The 27,064-nt window shown below is 45.3% G+C and overlaps 1 protein-coding gene across 1 annotated transcript in view; it reads right to left on the minus strand.

Annotated features, from left to right (window-relative positions):
* Positions 1-24,284, minus strand: part of KCNG2 (potassium voltage-gated channel modifier subfamily G member 2) — a 60,463-nt gene extending 36,179 nt beyond the window's left edge. The window contains exon 1 of the mRNA XM_075415313.1: positions 24,254-24,284. The gene's annotated coding sequence lies outside the window, so the exon portion shown is untranslated. The remainder of the gene's footprint in view (positions 1-24,253) is intronic.
* Positions 24,285-27,064: the final 2,780 nt, after the last annotated feature.

The following is a 27,064-nucleotide window of genomic DNA, read 5'->3' on the forward strand; positions in this document are numbered from 1 at the left end:
CAAACCGAACCCATCCCGTGATAATCCACCTCACAGTCTACTATTTCTACTGTTTCAGGCCCCCCTCCAATGAAGAGAAGAGGGAAGAGAAGTGGAGATTCATGAGGCAAAGGGACTGTGGTCCTACTGCTCTCATTTCTGTCACTGCTACGAATGCAGAAGAGCACAAACAAAACAGAACACAGGCTCGAGAAAAGAGAGAGAAAAGACTGGTATGGAAGAGACGAAATACCACATAGGATTTAAGCATAGGTGAAGGTGGAAAAGAAACAGAGAAAGTAAAACAAATCCAAAGGTGATTATGATAAGTCTTCATTGCGATGTCAAAACATGACAATATACAAATGGCTTCTACTGTCACATGGAGGTATACACACCTTCTGATTCCAGACACATTATTTCAGCAGCCAAGTATTAGAGTGATCAGTTTGTATGTTGTCAGCGAGAAGCAAAATCTCAGCTTATGTGTTCAGAAACTTGATTTTGAGGAAGTCACTGTCCAACCATTGCCTCTATGGCTGGGACTACATGCTTAATTCCAACTCCTACATTGAATGCCCATGGCTCTACAGCATAAGGATCCCACTGAGAACTTTTCCTGTTAGCCTCAGCTTTTTATGCAAGCCCAGGCAGAGACAACTTATATTATGGACACCACAGAAGGACTGTGGTAAATCAAGAGATCTAGTCCTGCAGCAGAAATCATTCAGCCTCAGGGGACCAAAAGCTACCACTAAAATAGCTTTCATTCTTCCAGCTATTGTTGGTAGGTTCAAGAGAAGAGGTAGGCTCTGTCAGCAGGGAGGAGAAAGCAGAAACGAGGGAGAAAAAAAGATAACCCGAACCCTTGGGAAGACACCTGACATTTGACATATCTGCCACCGGGGTCCTGCTGAAGTTGCCCACTCACCTCAGTGCTCTGTTTTGCCGAATGACAACTCGCTACGGAAATGATCACATCTGTTTGACAGACACAGGGACTTTCCATCCACTCTTCCGCACCAGCACTCCAGCGCCTCTGATATAAACATCATGCACGCTTTGTCTTAGCACTCGCTCCAGGCTCTGCGCTGCTTGTTTGGACGCACACTTCCAAAACGCTGGGTCTCAATTCCCTACCCAGAAGAGCTAGGTTTGCACTGACTCACGTCAGGGCTGGGAAGGAGTCAGGGCAGGGAGAAGGTTCCCAGACCCAAATGTGCTTAGGTAGAAGGATGAAATGCCGTGAAATGGTAAGCTCTTCCCTCCTCCAAATCCTACCTGAAAGAGCAGGGAACGGTAGAACATTTTTAAAAAGGGAAGAAGGGAGAAAAGAGCAGATAAACTCTCCAGAAAGTACGTATGCTTGAAATCTTACACTGTTTGGGGAGCTGGAAGGGAATTCAAACAGCTTCAGGTGGACAGGACATGCCAGATCCAGTCCACAAGCAAAAGGAGACGCTGGAGCTGACAAGTGAGCTTTGCTATTTGCCCTCACTCGTCCACATGTTGACCCTGTCTTATGCCCTTGACCTGAAAAAATTTTTCCCAGTTTTTCTACTGTCTTCTTCATCCCGTCTGTTTATCCTCCTCACTGTACCAATTACCTCTCCCTTTCCCTCCCTCGCATACTTCTTTCCCACCAATCATTCTCAAGTGACTTGTGAGAATATGAGTATTTTCTACATTAGCTGCTGTGCCCAGATTTTACCTCTTCCCTCTCCAACAAAATGCAGCAACAAATGAACTCTGAAGTTAGATGCCATCCAACCACTCAAGGTCTGACAAAGTCAAAACCAACACCCATGGAACTCACGGCAGGTACAAGTTCTATAAACACCACTTCAAGGAAGCCAGCTCAGAAGAAAAAAAAGTTAGGTGGAAGCCCTTGCAGCTTGGCAGACTGGACATACACCAGTTCAGCCACCTATGCTAGGCACATACCTGTAACAGCAGCAAACCTGTTTTTAAATGTCAGTGCTGCCCTTTGAGGTAACGGAACCCATGTACTAGGCAAGTAAAATTTCAAGCAGTTGAAACCATCAATACACTATCAAGTCATTCTTTTAACCTTGAGACTCGCATGCTCATATTCGCACATGCGCACCAGCTGAATCTTGTCAACATCAAAAAAATCTGGGATTAGACTCCTCTGTCTCCAGAGCTTGTTGCTCGTTCTGCCTTGTTTGTCCCAGTAACGCCACCCATACTCAGGGACAAGCATGTATTTTAGCACGAGATAAACAAGGCTGCAGTTTCAGAGCCTTTGGATGAGGAAGCAGAGGGGGGTTCATGTCTCTATGGTATGATGCCACACACTGATCACTGGGAATAACGGCAAATGGCTAAAAACTGCTGCTTGATGCAGTAAGCATTGCCTGCCTACCCTCTGTGGGCAGAATACAGGAATCCTGTCCTCCAGGCATGTTTTTAAATGAGGAGGTGTTCCACATCTCGCCGTGTACGCAAGTTGCCTTTCCACAATGAACAAGCTTCCCTGCCTGGAGCGGGAAGCTCCCAGAGCCCTCCATTTCCATTCTACGCAGTCTTTACCCAGGATCATCTACATTTTGCAGCTTTCAGATGTGGTGAACTGGAAACACTGCAGCAGCTTGAAGTAATTTAAAAAAATATTTTTTTTTCTGAATTAAATATGAAAAAAATAATATAAATAGCAAAATACACCTCATGTATTTATATGAATTTTAACACAAAATTCTGTTTTGAAATATCAATTTAATGACATCTTCTCTTCTGAATTCCTCCTAGACAGATGCCTGTGGTGGCAACATCAGCCTTCCCAACAAAAACTGACAGGATAAGGCCCGAACTTCTGGGTGGGAGCATTGATGCTTTCAGCTCCTGGAAAGGCAGGAGGTGGCTTGAATTTTCTCCCTCAAAAAGGTGACAGCAGAGGCCTTTCACAGTTCGGGGTTACAGATGCATTTCTCCATTCTTGCCCTGCTATTGAGGAGGATGAAAATGACCTAAAATGGTCTAAGGCATCTCTGTATTTTCTCTCACCAGCAACCCACTTCCCTCTACACTGAATTGCCATTGCTGTTTTCAGTAGAGAAACACTCACTTCAATTCACTCATCATGCTTGCTCACTTAATGGATCATCTGGTAAGGTTATCAGAATTCAGTTTTCATGTTTAATAATGAATCAAAAGGATTAGAAAACTTTGCACTTTTTCTAATGCAATTCTTTCAGTGAGCATACAGAGCTAATGGAGCAAGGGTGTTTTTAAGACCTTGTTCTCTATAAATTTGTACTTTCAATGGACTTCTCTACGCAATGCAGTGGGAATGAATGGACTCCATTGTGAAGATGATGGCTTTAAAAATCAAGTAAAATATGTCTGATCCAGTTATGTACAGTATCTTCAACAACCATGCTGAATCCCCCCACATCAGCTCCTCTTTCAAACACACTGGAACAGATACAAGAGGCAGGCTGACAGGCTAATTAGTGATGTGTGCAATAGATGAAAACATTTCACTGACATCTTGCTGGAGAACACCGGTAGACCAGAGGTCATGAACACATACTGTGATACGTTTCCAGAGAACGGCTTCAGTGACAGAAAAGTGAGAAGCTCAATGTTAACAACAGTCCCTCCTGTCCAGAGGTTTTTGACCCAACAGGTTTCTATGAACCACTGAATGAGATGAGCTCTTGGGGCAAGGAAAGCGGGTAAGAAAATAACATCAAGAAACCAGTCCAGGCCTTTGAGTGATGCTCAAGGCAGTTATTTACTTACTAATCGTGTTTGCCATTGGGCTCGCAAATGAACAGTTCATGCTCTCCATGAGAAAGCTCTCCTCTGTTCAGAGCTCCTTCAGCTTCTGCCAGATTGCTCACCGTCATACTACTTGCAATACCAGCAGATACACAGAAACATCTGGATAAAATACAGCTATGGAGTTCATTTTACAGCATCACTACTACTGACCGGTTTTGTTTCTGAGCAGTTATTTTCACGCTGCAAAAGGACATGTTACTCATAAAGCATACATTATTCTGCAAGTGCTACAAACAATACGTCACTCTGCCAGATCCCAGTGGAACAGAGGAAGGTGACCAGGATGGTGATCTGAGGCAGCAGAGTTGATGAAGCTGCTTCTGTAACTCCAGGATGCTTGCTGCTTCTTCATTCCACCTCTACCTGGCAGGCCAGCATAGTAGCTAGCCAGTTTGCTACACAGCTGAAGGGACACGCATGACTATTTCACTTCCAGCAATGGAAAGCTGCTCTCATTTTCTTGCGTTGCCAGAAGCTCCAACAGGCTCTCAAAGAAGCTGGAGACTGCTAAGTGTAGGAATGATTTTGTACCTCTTTTTCTATCAGACTACGCTTCCTGACTGCCAAAGGAGGATCCCTAGCAGGTGCTCTGCAGCTGAGTAAACTGCTCTAATCCATCAAGGTCATGGTTGCTGGACCACTGGATTACCGGCACAGTCAGGGAAGAAAAAAATGATGCTGGGCTAAATGAGAAAGACAGTGGAGTTTCACAGGTACTAACAAAAAGCTAGTCTCCAGCTCAGTTTCACGTCTGTACTTTGGTAAATATTTGGTATGTCTTGTCCACTAAAGAATCTAGAGCCTGGTCTCTACAAAGACCCTTTCCTCTCCCTCCATAGCGACAGCACTGTGTACAAGTGTTTCTAAGGCACAGAGTTTATGTGCTGAACAGCTCTGTGATATTTGTGTCACGCAATACAACAGAACACCCCAGATTTAGCTATCTCAATTTTACTTACCCTAGGGCATTACTGCCAGACAAAACTTCGTTATTTTATTATAGTTTTCTTGCTAAGAACCAATCTCTACTGTTAACACAAAACAGCCATTGAAGAAACATGCATAAAAATAACTTTCATTCTCTTTCCTCCTGAAAATTTTCAATAAATAACATCTCATAAAATATGAATTTGCATCCCATTTGCTTGCTGATCAAAGAGAAAGTAAACATGGATACCAGCATCTAAAAATCTGAATAAAGATCAGTAAATAAGTAGCTAACAGCTACTTAATGAGGATGCTTGAAAGGAATGCATGTAATCTGATTTGTACTGCATAATTCTTTTTGTATTATTTATTTTACACTTTAAATTACCTCATTTTATTTAATGCATTCAGCAGTCTCAGTAGCTCACTCTGACACAGAACCATTTAGCTTAAGCTCTGATCACGCAGCTGCTCTCCAGTTCGTTCAGTCCCCTTCCCAACACGAAAACTTTCTCTTCAAACTCAATCCCATGCAACTACGTGAAAGAAGTATTTGGCTCCTGAATACTTCTATAACCCAACAGGAATCCCATTTGGTCTCAGCAACCCCGTGCTGAAGCATATCACCACACCCCACAAGCCTTAGCTTCAGCTGAGTCAGCAGGAACTGCAGGGGCTATGGAAGCCAGCCCCTAGAGCGGTCAGTCCTCAGGCTTTTGAGGGGCTGGAGCAGTGGGGACCCCTGGAAAGACCTGCCAGACAGAACTGGTCAGCCAGAAAGATCCTACCAATGCTATATAGTAAGTCCAGTTCATAATATAAATTTTTGTGTCTCTGTAGTCATTATAGAGATGTTTTTGTGGCTGTAAAGGATAGCTTCATGATCTATGAGGGAAATAAAGTGTGAAATAAATATGAGACATGAGCAAACACAGATGGGTTTATAGAAAGCGAGTGGGAGAGAGAAAGCACTCAGCTAAACCTCTTGTGGTGAGCTAAGATATGTAAATTGTACTGTTTTCAGATAAAATACGCCAATGAACTCGGATCACTTGGTGGTTTTATGCTTACAACAACTAACTAAATAAAAAAGAAATATGTAATTTCCTGAAACACTGTGGAGTGTAGGATAAAAGGCTTTGAACAGAGACAAACATGGTATAAAGCAGATAACTTCATTATTTTAGAGCCTAATCCAAGCATATGCTGAATCCCTGCACTTTTCATGTAAGTTAGGAAGTGCCAAGCAGCTTGTAAGCAGCTCTCTGCCTCTCTCAGAATCAGGACCCCAGTCTGCTATATTACTTAAGAAAACCATCACCAAGTAAGTGCATAACTGGTACTAAGCCCATGCTTAAATATATACAAATACATGTAAACACTCCTCTATAAAATTTTTATTTTCGCCCTACAAATATCCCATACAAATGTATATGTATGTATACACACATATATATTCCCCTGCACAGGCAGGAAAATGACAGGCATGAGATCTGAGACATGAAACGCTTGCGGGTCTCCAAGCGCAGCCCTCAGGAGTGCAGGGCCAGGAAGCACCAAGGGTCAGATCAGCCACCAGCGGCTTCCAGTGGAAACCAGCAGCTTGTATCTGGTGCCTGCACAGAGGCACCCAGTGCCATCTGAGACACTCTGGCATGTCTGAGGATGGCATATGTGACACAATGGCAACAGCTGGATGCCAAGCAAGGTGAGCTAGTACCTCTGAAAGAGCACTGGACGCCCACCTTTGGGCAACCAAAACTGTCCTAGGTAAGCAGGGTCCTTGCGGTCCTTTGAAAAATCTCTACAAGCAGAGCCTTTCGGGATTTATTTTTAATTCCTTGGCAGCAGCAAAAGATCCTCCATATTCATAGCTTTTTAAAGTATGGCACTCTTGCATCGAAAGTCAGCACCGTGTATCAACCGATCTCTCCAAGGAGATCAGATACTCACTGCAACAGCAGAAGTGCTGTTAAAAAAAATCAACGGATTTCTACTGTGTTATGGTGCATGTCAACCTGAAACGTTCTGTAATTAAAGTTAAGCGCTATTCTAGAAGAAGCTTTCCACCAGATTCATGTTAGGCAGCTATATTTATTACTAAATGCTTCCTGTTTTATCCAAGCTGAACACGTTCAACAATTTGTGTTCAGGAGCCCAACTCCTTAACTCTCAAGTGAAATGCGGTCCCTGCAGATACTGGTTTCGCACGTACCCAGCCTGCGCAGGCAAACTTCTCAAGTGCGTAGCCTGATCAGGTGTCTGCTCGCACAGAGGCACCTGTGACAGGAACTAGCTGGAAATATGTATGTGCATACTTACAACTATGAATGTGTATCTAAGTTGAAAAACAGAGCACGCTATTCCTTATTTTTGGAGAGGAGATACCTTGGTCACGTAACTGCATTACAGAAAACCTGACGGCCCTCGTGTAACAAAAAGGCTGTGGTTTTCCTTCCTGAGCACTCCCGCGGGATGCGCACACACACAGGAGAGCCAAACGGCACATGAGGCGCCAGTGAAAGGCTCAGACGTCAGTCCGTGTTACCTCTTCTGCTGCCGGAGAAGCGTTGCTATCTAAAAATAGCGAATAGCCTTCCTGATCCTGGACTGGTAAAGTGAGACAGAAGGATTTTAAACAAAACTGCATGCTCCAGGAATCACAACACAAACACGCCAGTTTCCTCCAAACTCTAGAAATTCTACTATTCAGTATATTTATACAAAACCAAAGCCCAGCTATAAAAAATACATAAAGCTAATCAGCTAGATCTCCCTTTGTGTAATACGTACGCTAGGATCTCCTGCTTTTGGCCTCATGCCTCTATTTTATGTATACTCTGCACTCCCACTGACTTCAGACGATAGAATCTGTTACAACAAGAGGAAAATCAGGGTTACCAGTCGATGACAGTAAAGCACGCTACTTTTCATAATTTATGTACAGGCATCATATGAGCATCAGTTGATAGCTATTTCAGAATGCCTGGATGTTGTATGTTTGTCATACTGTCATAAAATGTTATAAATACACAGCTAACAATGATGCCCAAACTGCAGATGCAGTCTTGCAATATGGACAGCCTACATCCATCTAAATTAAGAAGGCTCCTTTTAATTTTGGATACAGAACAGTGTAGAACGTCCTCGCTCTTTTTCCACGTAAACTCATGATGATTTTCAGACTGATGGTTATTTTGCACACAGAGAGCCAGTGCTTCCTCAGCTCCAGCAGACTACTGGGTCCTGTCTGGTTCCACCGAATGAGAGGAAGAAGAGAAAGCAAAGAATTAGAAACCACTACAGAGGAGCCCTCCTGAACACCAACTCCAAAATTGTAGAGACAAGTTGGGGACAAGGCAAGAGAACAGACAACACGTATCCTCATTTCCACCCGATCTCACACTCCTAAACACCTTTATTTCCACCCGAGAAAGACAAGAGCAGTGAAAGCTCCACCACCCACAGCCAAGCCGTCCCAGACAGACAGCGGGAAGGAATTCTGTAGACATTACAGACATTTTCACTCTAAATTCTCCCGGATGTGTCATAGTTGCTGCTGATCACCCCCCTTCTGGACATCTGCTTTTACACCCCTGCCACTCTTTAATGCTCGCTCCCCTCAACCAAATCTTGAGCTCCATTCTCACTAAAGCATGAATAAAACACCTCCATCTATTAGCCCCCTTTCTGCTGCTTTCCTAATAATAAAAAGTAAAGGAGTCGCTTCTGGTACCATATCTTCCTTCTCATAATCCAGCAAACCTCCATTTAAGTAGATTCTTTACTCTCTCTCCAAGTTCTTCTCCGCTAGAGCAACATACTTTTCCTCTTCTTATGGACCCTTTCACCCCAAATAAATGTCTCGCAGTATCAACTCAGTACCAGTTCCAGCTCCTCATTACCAGGTCCATTTTCTCTTGCACAGAGACAAGCACAATTACATTTATGCGGCACAGCATATATAAATCACCTACCATGTGGTCATATATTCCAAAAAATTGACCTGCAATTGTTATCCACTGCAGAACCTCATCCAAATTATTTCTAGCCATCAAATCCAAGCCGCAAAGTCAAAAGCTGACTGAATATGGATTACTGAAACTGGATTTTGGAAACAGTAATTTGTCATTTATTTACCTAAGTCCTACTTTCAAAGCTATTATGATCTTATCCCTGCAGCCCTTGAAATTGATTTTTGAAACAACACTTAAATCACCTTTTCACCTGGCAAACTTTTCTTCGGTAGGTGGTTCAGAAGTTGAGGTTCACTCTGCCTTTTCACATCTGTTCTCCTTCCTCACTCACTGCTGCATGCTCTACTGCAGCAGGGCTGGCGAGTTACTATTACCACACAGGGAATCTGTGGGCAACAAATGAAATTTTCCTGACACTTTCAATAAGCAATGACTAATAGCTTTTTTAATTATAAAAACAGTGACAAAACTAAATTATATTTAAGGTTACGTTTTTGCTGCCTCCTCATTCGTATGTACAAAATATGCCCACATAATTGTATCAGCTAATTAGCTAGGCAGCTATTCAAATGCCTTTTCAAGTGCAGCTGTATATGCTCAAATGTGGATTTTTCATATCTGAATGACTGCAAACAAACCGATCAGAAGCCCAACGAAGATTTGGCTATTTAATCTAGAGCATACTGCATATTAAGTAACACATTCCAAGTTTTAATATTGTAAATTTTTGTTATGGTATCCCTTTTGTATGGTATCCCATTTGCAGTTTCTACGTGAAAAGAATCACACCTGATTCACTGAAAATAAATCTGGTCAGAGACTATTATAAAAATCAGAATGTCCAAAAGCTCCTACAAACAGAACAAGCAAACCTGTATAATTGCTGCATTCAGAATTTATTTCAGTCATTCGGTTTTACTGACATATTCCCATTGTTCTTAAAACCTTTTCCCATGAGTTATTTTATGATCTAATAAATGTTACTTTAAATCCTCCCATTTCTTTTTGTTTAATTCTGCAAATTTTACGGCTTGAAGCTTCCACTAAGTATCTGCAACAGCTACATTTAACCTTCCATAAGCTCCTCTTTCTCCTATAACCGTTTACCTTCTAGGACAAAAACTGGTATCAAATTTCCTCTCTTTTCACCAGGTTTCTTCCTTACTGCTAGATGGCATGGGTAACCCTCAGGCTTACAGTTTACTAAGCTAAATAAGTGTCAGCACTTTCCACCTTCCATCAACTTCTTTTCCCTCCACAGATTTATCTTCATTGATTACCCTTGGCAGTTCTAAAAACTTTTAAACTTTGGTCTGCTGAAATTCAGTACTGGTACAAGATGACATCAGGACAATCTATAACCTTGACAAGAGATAATGACAAATATCGAGCACACATCTCTAATTAGCCTTGATTAGTCTTATTTCACCTGCTATTCAATACCTAGAAGTGTAACTGGGTCATACTACACAAACCATTACACCAAAACTGTATTCTTTTCCTAGAAAAAATATATGTCCTTCCCTTTCCTAGTCAACGAATAAACAAACATGTCTAAGTTTTCCTTCTTCTCACCACTTTCACAATACTCCAGCTCCTTTGAGTGAAATCACACCATGTAGAAGGATACAGATTATTTTAACATCTCTTTATTCTCTTTTTTCCTTCAGGATGATGAGATTTTATACCAGACTACCAACATGCTGGAAAGTAAAAATCTAAACAAATACTCTGTACAACTCCTGTTTTTTGCTCTGAAATGGAGTATTTCTTATTTTGACTTGAATCATGAAAAATAATCATATGTGGCCATAAAAGGGACACGTATGTAGGAAAACAAAACGTGCCAGTTCCACTGAGTTATTTTTGTTATATCTGGTCTTCTGGCTCTACTCCAACCACATCACTCAGTGACTTACTACCATTTGCTCACAAACTCACAGCGGTGATCCACGACTTCTTCAAGCTGATTCAGAGAGCACAAGATCAAGCCTAAGGTAGCTTCAAATGACAATATAACGCGCAATTTGCCAGACCAAACACAATCTCCCTCTTCTTTGTAAGCCCCAGTCTCCTCCTGCCTGTGCTTTCCCTCCCAGCCTGCAGATCGGCCAGAGCAGGAGGAAGGAGGTGATTTGAAACATCAGCCTGCAGATGTTTCCAAGATTTGCCCACCATTAAGCAAAGATTTTCCTTTCATTTTGTCCAGCTTGGGAGCGCATGAAAATAAATGGACTTCCCCCCCCCCCCCCCCCCCCCCCCCCCCCCGATTCTTTCTTCTGCATCTAGTTACTTCTGAAATGCTTTCCAAATGTTTTCTCAGGGTTTGGCCTAAAATCTTGGTATGCTGCCTCCTAAAATTCTCCTCTGACATATGTTATTTGCCTTGAAGTTGATAGTGTCTTTCCACTTTGGAAAAAACTTCAGTCAGAGGAACCACGAGATTCTCTATTTCCAGACGAAATCCATTCAGCTATCAAGGAAAGAATTAGGTCTTCTACAAACTCAAGCTAGGGCGCCCACAGAGGAAGCTGATCCGCTAAATAAGAAGGTGCCATTTTGCACAGCGCCTTTTCAGAGCCAAACCGCCATATGCTGCTGTCTTCCCCTTCTTCACTTCCATCCTCTCTGGAGGAAATCAGCTCTCTGCACTTCAGTCTGCTAGCTCAGTCTTCCCCAAAATTGGTGTGCTTCACAACTGGTATCTAGTTGCAGGGTAACGTCTTCTCATCCCACCCCAAGGTGGGAAATATGTTTTCAGTGCTTGAGGCACCCTTGCAAGGAGCAGATGGATCTTTTCCATACACGTTGCACCAGGTGATGCAACAGGGGCACAGGCTCCCCCGGGGGTCCACAGCAGCCCGAGTCACAGACACGAAGCGGATGATGGGGAGAAGTGACAGTCTCGCTCCACGCATGACCCTGTCTTCTTCTCTCTGATTCCTTGTGAGTAGCACGTTGGGTTGAGGAGGTGGAGGGAAGCCACAGTGTTGTTCTGATTCCCTTGCAATGCATCAAGGGAGCAGAGGAGAGAGGCAGTGGGAGCAGAGCTAAAGCTCTGCTAGGCTCAAGCCTATATCTATCCCTGCGACATATGTTATAACAAAACAACAGCTTCACTACATGTCATTAAGGCTGAGCAGTACCTCTTCAAAGTGCTCCACAACACCAACACCCATAAGAAGTCAGGACTCTCTAGTGCAGCGACACTCAAAGCTCTTGTAGCTTGGTCCCTACCTTCTCTAGCCATGCGTGCACCGAACCACTAGCTTCCCAGCCCTTCCCAATAAACCTACTGCCCTCAAAAAGCTTTGAAATGGAAGCTCCAGCCAAGACCTCCCTCTTGCAGCTTCACCTAACCCTTCTCTCCTGCCCCATCCTGCACAGCAGGTCACAGAAGGCACTCCTAGTGCCACCTCCCTGGCTGCCTGCCTTGTCCTCCCCTCCAAAGGGACTTCGGCATCACTCGGGGCACATCTTGCCTCCACAAAGCTCCAAGGGACTTGCCTCTCTCTCTCACACGCATGCCTGCCCTCCACTCCAGAAAACAAAAAAATGGACCAACGGTTGGCCTTGATGATCTTAGAGGCCTTTTCCAACCCATGATTCTATGATTTAGGGGTCAGGTCTTATACTTCTTCCCTCTCTTTGCCCAAGAGGCAGAGAGGCTGTCCCCCCGGGGAACGGCAGGCAGTGGCAGCAGCCAGAACTGTATCAGAGTCAGTAAGCACCAGTGCAAGGAAGAAAGCACCCAGTCTGACACACAAACACACATTTAGTTACTGAGCTTTGCCTCATTTTCTGTTAAAAATGTTCAGTTTCCTTTAGGGCTATGGATTTAATTACCTCTACTGCTGTCATATTGTTGTTTCAGAGACTCTTTAAGGCATCTCAGAACACACAGTAAAAAATGCGGGTGGGAAATAAAAACTGATAAATGAAACTGCTTTTACATAATTACAAAAACCTAACCGTAACTATAGTAATATCATACTTATTGCTGTGCTGCTGAGAACCCACTGGTGTAGCAGAAATGTAACACGGGTGAGTAAGCAACATAAAAATGTTTTTCAATCCATCCTCGGATCCTTGGACACCCACATGTTGTTTCCTGGCACTCCAACACTTACCGGCTGGCTCGGATAAAATTACAGAAGTGGCAGAGGGATACCCCTTTCATTATCACACTCATTCATTACCTTTCATCCTCACTCTCCCTGTATGGGAAGCAAGCTACATATCACCACCAACACAGGGTGCAGTATGACGCTCCCTCTTGCCTTTGGCTTCTCAATCCAGTCCCAAGAGCTTCTGAGACAGGTGGCACAGCTCCGGCATGGAAGTTGAAGGGAATGCCCAGCCAAGGGGTCAGAGCACTGCCCCAGATGTTCAGCATCAGAGGTTTTCACTCCAGAGGGCAGCTTAGTTCCCAGCCTCGTGGCTCCAGCTCAAGGGCACTGCTGTCCCACCTCACTGCCCTTCCGAAGAATAACACCGGCTCAGCTCTGTCCTTTCAAAGGACTGAAGGCAACTACCCCTGAGAACCACCCTATTTTAATGGGACTCAGGGAGGTACCTGCTCACACCTTTGACTCAGACTTAACACAAATGATAACGACGACTTCTGGTCTGGAGCACTATCTGCCTTCTGCAAACAGGCACGAAACCTGGCCGTAACCTGAATCTACACTAAAGATCTCTGGATGCCTATTTTCCTGCCTGTTCCCACACTTTCTAGTACTCTGGTTTCCAGAGAATGGAAACTCAGCTGTGCAGGCTGCAGAAAAGCTTTGGCTCGTGCTACACAACTCTTGAGTAACCAGGGAGCAGGACGGGATCTACAGACCAGATCCGTTCAGGGACTCACCTGCAGCGCTCATGCACAGCGCACGCAGCACAGAAACCAAACCCGGGGCTTAGCAGTTCGTTCAGAAACCTGAAGTCATGCGTGGCTGAGCCTAGCTTGCAAGGACCTACAGCTTTTTTCAGAGACAGCCCTATGAATATGCAGCTGACGACTGTGCAGCCACTTTGGGTGGCTCTTTGAGACATGCGTTATCCCTGTGAAAGGGCAAGGGAATGCACAAAATGAATGGAGACGAAACTCATACTTATGACAGCAGAGGACAGAAAATAGTGCCAGATGTACAGATGAACAGCCCGAATACTGCTGTTCTACTATGACATGGTACCATTTTAAGTCAAAATACCAGTCTGTGCAATTTTACACTAACTTAAGTGAAATTTGATCATTACACTTATATTGTGACTGTTTGAATACATTTAATGGCCAGCTGAAACTCCAGCAATGAATGGTTCAAAGCCTGACCACGTCTACTAGCTTCCATAAATGGAAACAGGGTGTAAAAATCAGTGGCTAATACAACTCAATTCACTGGAATGTTCAAGGAACCTCATAATGTGCAATCCTGACATATCCCGCTCTTGGGAGTAGTTTACTCTTAAACCCAAACACTGCACTTGCATTTACATTCTGAAAATAAAGAGTTTGATTTCTTTTATACCTTTCTATGCTATTTAATATAACTGCAGCTGTGTCTCTTGCTTCCTTATTTTCCACTGAGATCTCCAGTGATGCACAGGATAACTTAAAAATTGTAGAGTAGGATCTTTCTGTGGTACAATTACTTCTTCTTTTTAATAATGGTCCACTTTTGAGAATGCAAAGAGTGGTCTAAACTGACACAATCCAGTGGATTCTCGAGATTCATGGAAAAAGATAATTAAGAAAATACTGCGCTCTGTCAGGACTGCAAATTATTTCTGTGAATTCCTCCGAGATTTGTACTCTGCCTCCTCAACAGTTCGGCTTGCAGTTGAGGTTGGTTGAGCTAAGGAAGGTACGCAGGCAATAACTAGGTTATTGAGAAGAAAAGCACTATCAAAATCCTGTTAAGTAGGTCATTACGGGCCTCATATAGCTCCTGTGACAAAGTTCAAGGCAAGGACTGCAGCGTACCATGCCAGGACCCTGAAGCGATCTCTGAAGTGATGGTGGTGATGAGTACTGGAAAGAAACATGAAATCGATCCTGTCTAAGCTACTGCTAATGCCATGAAGGCCAGGAAGGTGGTAATTGGTTTCTTTCTTTCTTCCAGGGAGATGCAATCAGAGTTTAAACAGGTATTAATCTGCACAGCTCACCAACTGCACACGCTGCCACTGAGCCTACTGTTTATCTCACTCCCAGTGCTCGTTAGTCTTCCACAATAAACAGTTCCCTTAGCTTATAGTTACAATTGGTTAATTTACCCATACTTCCAGGGGTCAAAGAAGAACAAATAGATACTGTCCTTTTTGCAAGGATATGCAGGCATGAATAATCAGAACAAAGGATGCCAAGGAAGCAAAAAGCAGGGGGGAAAAAATCTTGCCACCAACTCTCTTTGATCTTTAGATCACGCTTGAAAAACCTTCTCAACCAAGAAGGAGGCAAGAAAAGCCCCTTCCCCTCTACTCTGCCCTAGTGAGGCCCCATCTGGAGTACTGTGTCCAATTCTGGGCTCCCCACTTCAAGAAAGATGAGGAGCTACTGGAGAGAGTCCAGCGCAGGGCTACGAGGATGATCAGGGGACTGGAGCATCTCTCCTCTGAGGAAAGGCTGAGGGAGCTGGGCTTGTTCAGCCTGAAGAAGAGAAGGCTGCGAGGGGACCCTATAAATGCTTATAAATATCTGAAGGGTGGGTGTCAGAAGGATGGGGCCAGACTCTTTTCAGTGGTGCCCAGTGACAGGACAAGGGGCAACGGGCACAAACTGAAGCAGAGGAAGTTCCAGCTGAACATGAGGAAGAACTTCTTCCCTCTGAGGATGACGGAGCCCTGGAACAGGCTGCCCAGGGAGGTTGTGGAGTCTCCTTCTCTGGAGATATTCAAGACCCACCTGGACGCGGTCCTGTGCAGCCTGCTCTGGGTGACCCTGCTTCGGCAGGGGGGTTGGACGGGGTGACCCCCAGAGGTCCCTTCCAACCCCTAACATTCTGTGAGTCTGTGAAATGCTGACTCCAGAGGCTTCAGAAAAGAATCAGGCTGCTGCCATTATACATGAAAAATCCTCATCTGACTTTTGGTTTTTCACACTGATACATGGACATAGCAATGTGACCCCCTTATAACACTTGTTTATAAGCAGTTGAATTAACCCAGTTCATTAAAACATATTGAAGAATGAGTCTTGGATCATACACTGGCCTTCTCTCACTTAAGCTAAAGGTGCGTGCTTTCATTTGGGGAATAAATTAATTCTAGACAATCTTAAAAAAAAAAAGGAAAAAAAAAATCCAGCATTTAGAAATTTAGTAGATTGTTGCATAAGGGGACATGTTTGACATGAAAGAAAAAAGTATGTTTCTGAGAAGCATGCGCATACACATACACAGCATTTGAACAGGTGCTGCTTGTCACAATCTACCACAGACGCTATTGGGGCTTACAGAGAAGCACAACAGCTATTAAAAATGATTCACCACGCTTATTAACATGACAAAGCAGACAAACTGTGAACTAGTAATTAGAATGCATGAGATTCGATAAATAAAAGGTTTTTAAATGTTCTGCAAGGACCTACTCTTAAAACCCCTTACTTACAAGAGTCCTTCAGCTTCCGGACACCGATGTATTCAGTAAGGTTGCTTGTGTGAAGAAGAATTACTCACAAAGGGTAAAGTCTGGCAGGATTAGGCACTGAACGTAAGTTCTTTTCAGAAATTTTTATTTTAAAGTTAGAAAAGAAATAAAATCAGAAGTTTTACTCTTGCTTAGCCCAAGGGCAATATATTATTAATCCATGACTCTGAAGGTTTTAACTCTAGAACACAGTACAAGTACAAAGAAACACAAGAACAAACATCTAGGACTGAGATGTGGTCTCATTTACACCAAGGCAGATCTGGACAGGCTCCCCTGATTTACCTCAGAATAGCCAAGAAGAACATTTCCCTGCCATCTAGCCAGGAATTGCTCCCATTGCAGAGCCCCTAACAGAGGTCTGCAGCACAAGTTCAAGCCCTTCAGCAGCCATAGGAAGCCTTCACAGCACGAAGCCTGATAAAACCGCCAGCAGAGGCTGAACTCAGAATAAGAGTTTTAGGGAAACACTAAATTTAATGCTGAGAAATATTTTAGTGACATTTACATTGAAGGATATACACACAAAATGGTCAATTCAAAATCTACAGCTCTCAAATGCTGGGACTCTCGAAAGCGTTGAGGATATGCTGCTTCTGTTCTTGGCGGATTAAGAAAAGGTTGTGCAGACAGCGCATTTCCAAGCCCCGAAGGACCCAACCTTTTGTTTCTACATCAGCAGGTATAAAATGGAACCTTGTATCTGCTTCAAGACTGCTCCAACTTGTCATTAAAATACTTTTAAAATTTCTCTTACTTCTGTTTTTATACGTAACCCTGACCAGCTTCCCTAATGCATATATGTTTTCAAAGATTTTAGAGTCATACTCAGAAAAGTCCTTCCTGAAACACCTTTGATGACTTTACAGATATCTAATAACATTAAAAACTACAGCTCAAAGGCAAACCTGAATAAATGACCTTGAAAAACATGAGAGACAAGAACACAGCAAGAACATTATTCCAGGTACAACATCTATAGCAAATCCACTGTAACTGAACTAGAACTGGTACAACTGGAGCTGTTCCTGCCTTCTTGCAGGCTGCAGAGTGGAGACGTCCCTAAAGCACTGATGTGGTACCACGACTTTCCCTTAATCAATGCACACAAGCTCAGCTGAATGACAAGCTGGAAAAGATACATAAACTTAGCTGAGAACTAAGAGTGAATGTATTAACGTGAATACTGCCACAGGAACTGTCTCCACGATTAAACGTGACAGGGTCAAGATTCTACTGTGCTTGCATATTGAAAGACAGCGTATAAATTATATCATTCAAAGTAAGCAGAGCCATACACATCAATAGAAACCACAAACAAGCCTCTTGCAGCTTCACGGATCGCTTAGGTCTGGCAGGTAAGACTGGTCATTATTCTCAGCACGGGATCTAGAGAACTGAGAACTGGGTCATCGTGCGCTGTTGTAAACACATTCAGCAGCTCAGCTGAACAACAGTGTCTTGCAGCCTGAAAAGATGGCAAAAAGTCCAGTAATGGTAAAAAAGTGGTACTAGCCTGTCTGTGGAGACACACAGCAAGTCTCTGCCATCAAAATATAAACGCAAATTCACTACAAAAAAAAAAAAAAAGGAGGAAAGGAGGCATGAAATAAGGAAAGATGTATCAATCTTGATGGGCTATCATCATCTTCATTAACTAGAAGCATGTTACAGTGATCTCTAAAAGCAATAATTTCTGATGTCAGGTTTAGAAACTAAAATTTCTGAGGATGTGCTCCACATCCTGGGAAATATCTGCTTTTTAAAGTATTTCCTCCTTAGCTCAATAATATTATCAAAGGCAGTTTGTGAGGAAAGAGAGTATGTTCTTGAGAACCACGCAAAAATTTCATCCTGGGAGGTCAGAATAAAGTAGAAACCCAACACATACAGACTACAGCCTTGCAATAATATTTGAAAAGCTCTAAACTAAAGAGACTTGGACTCCACTCAGAGTTTTGCTGAATGAATTTATATTGTGGTTGCAGAGTCCCCACGGAGGCTCTGGCTTCCTGGCTTTACCAGCTGAAAAAACTGCACTGATAATCCGAAGGAAAACAACTGTTTCTCCTGCTGCCCATCACAATCTGCTCAGCGTGGAGTACCTATGATTCTTGAACTTCACTGAGAAGTTCAAAAACCCCTCATCTTCCCTCACACTCAGTCTATCCTTTATCCTGTTATTTTGACTCTTCAGTGATTTACCGTGTTGACACTGCGCTTTCTGTAGCAATTGTTTCCATCTCATTTCCAAAGCAGGATGTTTCTCTTTCTAAAAATGTAAAACACAAAACAGGACATTTTTCTACATACTGAAAAATCCGTCCATCAGTGTGATGACCAACTTCAGGCAGTGGGCCGGGCTCCTGGCCTACACTGCTTCACACCACCCATGCAAGCAACACGACCTCAACTCGCTAATGGGAATCACAGATCATTTCCTTCATTAATCTACACTGCTGCTGTAGTTAAACAAGTACATTCCTGTTGTTGATGCTGAATGTGGTGTTCTTACATTGTTGCTTACCAAATTCAGCGTTGCTTCAGCTGTAACCAAATTTTGAGTTTAACTATAAATGAAATCATTCCAGTTCAGGCCAGTAACAGCCCAATAATCCCAAATCCACCCGAACCAGCAGCAGCATAAGGCACAGAAACCAGGGCTCATGATCCATGTGCTGCTGAGCCCCATGGCAAGGGAGAGACGGAGGTGGAGGAGGAGGCAAAAGGGAGAGACTGTGACATGATGCAAATCTTCACACCTTCAAAGTCACCATAGTAAGCAGATCTGCCCTAAGAGATACCTGTTTTCAGTTGAATGAGTAACAAGGCAGTATTTTCCTTGATTCAAAGCTGGTTTGATGTGACAAACATTTAAAAGCAATAGCTTAGGTCCAGTTCTAACTGGAGAAATTAAAACCTGGGTGGAAATGAGCTTCCCATTCAGGATCCAGTTCTGTTCAACACCCTGGACAGAGAAAATCCAAAAGTCTCAGCAATGAGCGAGACTTGAAGAAGTTAGGTATTTTTTTCAGGGGTATAAGGCTTGGCACAAAAAATAATTCTCACAGCTGTGTCAAATCCCTGGAGGATGGTTTATCCTAAATCTGACTGGTTTACTTCTACTCCTTTTTCCTTCATCTGTCCAGTCTCTCCTTAAACATTTTAAAATTACAGATGTCTTGTAATTCAGACAGTGGGGTAAATATTCATAAAACAACAACATGTGTGAGGCATTTGCTTCACAACCACCTTACGACGCCTGCTCCACAGTACATCTGAGAAATCTCATTTTCAGCTCATTCCAATAATGTATCTGACTAGAAACATTTAAAAAAAAAAATCACAGAATGGCAAGAGATATACACATTCAGATTGGCTCTTCTGAGAAAATACACACGCGTATCATTCCTTGCCAAAGTTCCCAGAGGACCATGTTCAAACCCCAGGCATACCAAGCACAGCGAAGGTAGTAGTGGACTTAGTAGTGTCAGGTTAACAGTTGGACTTGATGGTCTTATGGGCCTTTTCCAGCCCAAATGATTCTATGATTCTATTCCGTGTCAGCACTCATTTCCACCTGGGGAGTGAAGGGGTTCAGACAGAGAAGGGTGTCACCAGCACAGCCACAGCTGTTCCCACGGAGCTCCTATTCACTGAAGGGTGAGCAGTGGGCATCCTGGCACAAGACAGCCCTGCACACAGACAGTGCTGGATAGTACCCGTTATTCCCTGCCCAGCTGACACCAGCCCATTTATTCTGCTAATGGAGCCATTTACAGAAGGCTGAGACAAATGGTTCTCACTCCGTTGTCAAAATACCCCACATCATTGATATCTACGAAGTGCTTCTTGTGGGTACCGTCTCCATCTAAACACTATTCGTTTCTTCAAGAAACATAAAGCTCTGAAAAGAAGAAAAGAATAATGTCCATAATCGCCACCACGTGTAATTCTTCACCTTTTGAAACAACATTGACAGGATATGTTTTTAATGCTTTATTTTTTTTTTTCACCTCGGTTGCCTTAATATTCCTAGAATCTTGAGTAGAACATTTTTCCTTTTAAATGCTCATGCTCTTTCCCATTTGTCTAATATTGATTTACATCCTGCCAGTGGTGCAGAACTCCAGTTTAGCACGGTTTAGTAGGATCCCTTGTTTTCAACAAACTTCACGAATATTACCAAGAGAGCTCAGAAAACGAAAGACACTAGTTAACCGAGCAGCACAGAGCATGGAGAGCCATTATTTCTGCAGATATCCTGTAAACATAGTGCCTTGACGTTTACTTCTACCAACAGCTGGCATCAGTTAACAGTCTCAACTATCCTTATTTTTGATGCAATTATTTAGAATCCTGAAAGACAACAAGAAAGAGATCATTTGGGAACTTTTCTACTCAGGAGTAGGAACACATTAAAGCGACTTGATTCAATTACAGTGATTTAAACTCTTTCATTGGTTTTCTGTCTTTTGAAAAAAACACCACATACCTCTGATTTGCTTTAAAGTTTTAGATTTTATCATCAAATGGTTGTGAAACAGCAAATTTGTTGGCATAACCTGAATGACTATAAGAAATTCCAGTTCATGTTAACAAGCTGGGAGACTTATACTTCTCATCTTTTTCCAGGGTGAACAAAACATACAGAGGTTTTAAATATTTAATAAGAAGAATAATGCTCCAGAAATTGCTCTTCCATGGAATGCATGCACCTAAGGTCAGTGGAAGCGCTGAAAGTTTTAAAATGTAAAGCACTCATCTTAAAGCACATCAGCTTCTAGTAAGACATCACAGATGACTTTTGAGTTGATAAGGGCAGAAGGACAGTAATAAGAAAGCAGAGGGACTCTGGCCCCTCTCTCATCTTGAGTAACGTGGGGAGCATTTGCCCATTCTGCTGAGCAGTCAGGGGAAAGCCACTCATCTGGCATCAGCCAATGTGACCAGCACCAGAGTCTTCAAAAATGTTATTTTTTTATTCTGCTCACCATTTAACCACACTGCACGGAATCTTAATTTGCCTAGGTATCTTAGTCCTACTGAAAAAGAGGAAAAGCAAGCAAAAGGTCTTCCAGAGGCAAGACGCTCCACAAGAAGAACAGAAGCAACAGAATTTGACCTTCCGTATGGCTAAACTGCCTCCTGAAATGGGACATAGGTTCAGCTGCGATGCAGAAGAAGAACACACAAGGAGAGCAGCACAAAGTAACTTGAAGTTGTCAGGTTTAATTAATAGGTACTTGAAAATGCCCAACTGACTCAAACAAAGCATTCAGGTCCGTTGATTATAAAAGGTGTCTTCATCTGATGAAGACCTTTATCTGAGTAGGGAAACGTGCAAGTCACAAAACTCAAAAACGATGTCTTCAGCAAATAAGCTATTCCATGCAATGCAAGGGACTCTGAATATTTAAAGAGGTACCTGGCAAGAGCTGATATGGCTTCTTCATTTTTTTAGTAGAGCTACAAAAAATCTGAAAAGAAACAATCTCAATCCTTATCACTTCTATACATCTGACAAAGTTTTTGAATCCCCTACTGCGACCCATCTGTATCACAAATTTAACACTCTGGTCCTTGACTGCCTACGTCAATTTTTAAAACAGGAGAAAGGCTTCTCAATCACTTAGACCTTTAGAAAATGTTTAAGAGTTTTCACGACCTACAGTTTTCGGTTTCTTCCCTTAATACCATTCAAATTCAACATTTATTTTTATCATCCATTCAATCTTAAAACGCTGCCTCTCTTTCCGCCTCGCAAACAATCTGAGGACACAGTGAGTACATCCAGTTCGGTCTTTCCCCCGATTGCTCAAAACAAGCAATCAAATAGCTGTTTACATGCAAGTTCACAAGCTAAAAGCTACTCTGAGCATTCAGAGGACAATACTCTGGAATAATTCACCATCTGGGTACTCCTACCCTGTACCAACAGTACCTGTGCACAACGGTAGCACATGTTAGCTACAGCATTGCCAGTTCCCAGCAGCTTTTCTGACCCCAGCTTCCCCAATTAGACAGGTCTTATGCTACAGAAGGAAGAGGGTTTCCACAGTGTATAAGAATACATCCAACACTGGCTTGATTACTGACCCTGTCTGACTGCAGACAGTACTGGGCTCAGTGCAAGACACAATCCGATTACCTGAGAGCGATTTCTTAGGCTGTCTTGAAATCACAGTCAGGCATTTAACAGGATTTCTCCCAGAATCAAATGCAACAACAACAAAGAAAAGGGAAAGATGCGAAGCATCCAAAGACTATCGCAACCCCACCTAAGCATCCTGTTCAGCAAAGAAACGCAACTCTTCTCTGGTCTGTTTTATCAACACAGAGCTGCTAAAGGGAAATAAAAAAGTGAACTCATGCATTTTAGGGCGTCAAAACCAAAGCCACATGAACAAAGCAGGGCTTTATTAGTGGGGACACTGCTGACAGATCAAGGCACCACGAGAGTTATTCATACACAGGGCTGCACCACATTTAAAAGCTGAGCTGAAACTTGCCTTTGCGTGCTGTTTTAAAACCATTCCGTAATTAAGCCCAAAGAGATGACAGGCATTTATTGACAGTTAATGCAGTGCTCCCACGATGTATTATTAGGCACAAGACCAGAGGCTCAAGGCCAAGTGCCGTTCATCTCCTAGTGGGCGCAGCAATGTCTCAGATACGTACTGCCTGGAAATATCTGGAGATATCGCTAATGTTTTTTCAAAGGCAGAAGTCTCGAGTTCTCACAGAAACCGATATGCCAATTAACCCACCAAAATAAGGGTGTCACAGAAGAAAACCTGGAGATAATTCGCCTAGTTTTTAACCCCACTTCCCCACACAAGGAGTGCCCTCCTCTGCCTTACCTCACGTTTTGCTTTCGCAGTGTCAGATCTGATCCGGTTAGAAACATTTCCAAAACAAGTGGGAACGTCTACCGGCTTTTACCCAAGGGAAAGGAATATTCAGTCACAGGTTTCCTTCCAAATGCTCTGCTCGTTTGTTTTGGGGAAGCCTTAAGCAGAGCAAGTAAAAGAGGTTTGAAACCCTCTGAGCGAAGCTGACTTCTGTCTCTGAAGGTCACCCTCCAGCCACTTCAGAGCCATGGAAATAGCCGGGGGGGGGGGGGGGGGGGGGGTAAGCAGACTCGAGAGCCACCTTTCCTTCTGAAATCACTTCGGTGCTGCAGGATGAGCTAACAACACGCTCCCCGGCGGAGGTTTGCCCCTCTTCACGGACCCAGCCGATCTTGCCCCGGGGAGAAAGCCGCGGTAAAAGTTCTTCTCGCAGAAGTCACTCCGGCACAAGCACGGCACAGAAAGGAGAGCTCGGACAAGCTCTCCTCGCAGGGATCGGGACGGTCCAGGGTCTCAGGAACAAGAAACCTCTCCCTCGGGACAAACCTCAGCCCCGGCTTTTCGGGGCCGGCCGCCGAACGCGGTGCCTTCAACCCGCACGGTGCAGCCTCCGAGTCCGGGCAGCCCCGGCGCTCCGTCCCCGCCCGCGCTCTGATCTTACCGAGAACACGCGCTCCGGCTCTTAGAAACGCACTTACCAAACATCAGCTATGACCGACAGGCACGTTCGGAGGGAACTCTGCCTAGGAGCCCAGCCGAAATTCACACCCCCGTTAGATGTACGCCGCAACCCGCCCGACGCCTGGGTTTCGTGCAAAGCCTCGGGACAGACCCGGGAAGCCCGCGGGCGCTCCGCCGAAGCGGAGGCGGCAGGCTCTGGGGCCCCGGTGCGGCTCCGCGCCCGGGCGCGCCATTGACCCTTCGGCGGCCGCTCGACGCGCCCCGCTCCTCGCCAGCGCCGGCCGCACCCCGAGGCGCCACGCAAGCCTGCCAGCCCAGAAGCGTGCCCGGGCCGGCGGGGCTGCCCCGCCACCGCAGCTCCGCCCGCCGCCCCGGCCCCGTTACCTTCGGCTGCCGCTCGCGGGTGCGGGAGGACGGGCGGCGGGGCCGGAGAGGGGGCGGGCGGCCCGGCGGGAGGGAGGGGCACCGCGGGGCGGGGCTGCCACGGAACGGCCCCAGCGAGTCCGCGGCACGGACACCTCCACCCCGCCACCAGCCCCTGCTCACCTCCGGCGCCGACTCCTCCCCGCCGGGACCGGGGCCGTTGCCGGCCGCCCCCGGCTCCCCAGCTCCCTCCGTCCGCCGCCTGCCGCCGGGGGCACTACTCCCCGGCGCCGGTTGGGCGCGCTCCCGGCCGCGGGACCGTCCCGGCCGCGCCGCCGGCCCGAGGCAGGCTCACCCCTGCGGGGTGCCGTGGGCGGGTGCGTGGGTGCCGCCGCGGGGCGCAGAGCCGCTCTCCCGCCGAGCGCCGCCGCCGCCTGCCCGCGCCCGGCACCCGCTTCCTGAGGTGCCGCCTTTACCCCTTGGCGGGCCCTTCAGAACGTCGCTGTGGTTTTTGCCGGTCTTGACATCTTTAAATTTATTTACCGTGCGTTCCGGCGTTCATTCCGGCTTTTTTTAGTATTTCGTCTCCCCCGCTCGTGGGGAAGCTTCTGACTATCCCTGGCGCCTGTCATGATTTGGGTCCCTGGTGACCGAAGCAAAGGCTGTGCGTGCGTGACCTGGCGCCTTTCCCCAGTTACCGGCTCAGCCGCAGGAGCGCGCAGCCCGTGGGGTGTCGGGGTGCCCGCTGGCAGCAGGCCGGCGAGGGAAGGCAGCGGGTCGCACGCCCACTGCAAGGTGGCCTCTGCACCCACGCAGCACTGTTGGTGCGGACTGCGGGTGTTGGGGAGGCCCTCTCCACGCGCAGGTACGCCTTGCGGGCCTTTACGGATCGTCGCTTATGTTCGCCATAAATCCTAGCAAGTTTCAAGGGGACACTTCATTGCTCTTGAACAACTTGATCTTCAAGGCAACACTGAGGAAGTGGCTGTCAATTTAAATATGTTGCCTTCTAATTTCACTACATGTTTTGTTGTTCTTGCGTTAGGAAAAGACAAACACCTGGGACCACCCATTGGACCTGGCTGATGCCATCCTCAGCTCCATCCTGGCATGGCTTCTGGCACACTCCCCGCGAATCACAGACTCACAGAATCACAGAATGTTCGGGGTTGGAAGGGACCTCTGTGGGTCACCCAGTCCAACCCCCCTGCCGAAGCAGGGTCACCCAGAGCAGGCTGCACAGGACCTTGTCCAGGTGGGTCTTGAATATCTCCAGAGAAGGAGACTCCACAACCTCCTTGGGCAGCCTGTGCCAGGGCTCCGTCATCCTCAGAGGGAAGAAGTTCTTCCTCATGTCCAGCTGGAACTTCCTCTGCTTCACTTTGTGCCCATTGCCCCTTGTCCTGTTGCTGGGCACCACTGAAAAGAGTCTGGCCCCATCCTTCTGACACCCACCCTTGAGATATTTGTAAGCATTTATAAGGTCCCCTCTCAGCCTTCTCTTCTCCAGAATGAACAAGCCCAGCTCCCTCAGCCTTTCCTCATAGCAGAGATGCTCCAGTCCCCTGATCATCCTCGTAGCCCTGCGCTGGACTCTCTCCAGTAGCTCCTCATCTTTCTTGAACTGGCGAGCCCAGAACTGGACACAGTACTGCAGATGGGGCCTCACTAGGGCAGAGTAAAGGGGGAGGAGAACCTCCCTCGTCCTGCTGGCCACACTCCTCTTGATGCACCCCAGGATCCCACTGGCCTTCTTGGCAACCAGGACACACTGCTGGCTCATGGTCAGCCTGTCCACCAGGACACTCAGGTCCCTCTCTGCAGAGCTGCTCTCCAGCAGGTCCGCCCCAGCCTGTACTGGTGTATGGGGTTGTTCCTCCTCAGGTGCAGAACCCTGCATTTGCCCTTGTTGAACCTCATCAGGTTTCTCTCTGCTCAACTTTCCAGCCTGTCCAGGTCTCGCTGAATGGCAGCACAGCCTCCCGGTGTATCCACCACTCCTCCCAGTTTGGTGTCATCAGCAAACTTGCTGAGGGTACACTCTAACTCTTCATCCAGGTTACTGATGAAGAAGTTGGACAAGACTGGGCCGAGTACTGGGGGCACCGCTAGCTACAGGCCTCCAGCTAGACTCCAGTCCTCCCCTCAGCGCTCCCGCTCAAGCCTGTGGAAGCGAGACAGGCATTGCAATACCTGACCTTGTTTTTAACAGTGCTAAAGAACGTTTTGAAACCACTTGCCTGTCTTGTGCAGGAAGATCTTTTTATTTCTATTTGTTTGCTGCATGACAGCACACATAACCTGGGACATATTTCCACTGGCGTGAGATTTACACGCATTTACTTTTCTGTGCCCGTTCAGTTTATCCATTTAGCTTCACCTGTGCACTGCTTGTATTTCCTCAAAATGTGTTAAAATATGCTGGGGCATGCCTTTACTATTTCTTTATTTACCCTCTAACTCCTAACCAGGGATTTGACGAGGCCGTGGACATTAGGAGCCCAATGCTGTTCACAAACTGACGTGGCATCTTCCTCTTGTCCCGGGCTTGCCTGGAGAAAATGCAGTTGAGTGTGGTTTCAAATGAAGCCTTCCCACTGCAATTAAAAAGACATTTGTATGGTTTTCTGCGAGGAGCTCTCTTCACACGGGAGTGTGGGTGCAGCCTCACCAGTCTTCCAGTTTAAAAATTCCAGTTTCTAGTTGAACCTGGTCCCACTCCAAACGAAATCACCAGCCGAAGTCCCCGTTATGTCAAAGAGAGTCCGATTAAACACTTTGCAGGTGTGTTTATCTGATTCTTCCTGATCCATCCCACCAGCGCTGCCATTG

This window comes from Opisthocomus hoazin, chromosome 3, assembly GCF_030867145.1.
Source record: "Opisthocomus hoazin isolate bOpiHoa1 chromosome 3, bOpiHoa1.hap1, whole genome shotgun sequence".
NCBI lineage: Eukaryota > Metazoa > Chordata > Aves > Opisthocomiformes > Opisthocomidae > Opisthocomus > Opisthocomus hoazin.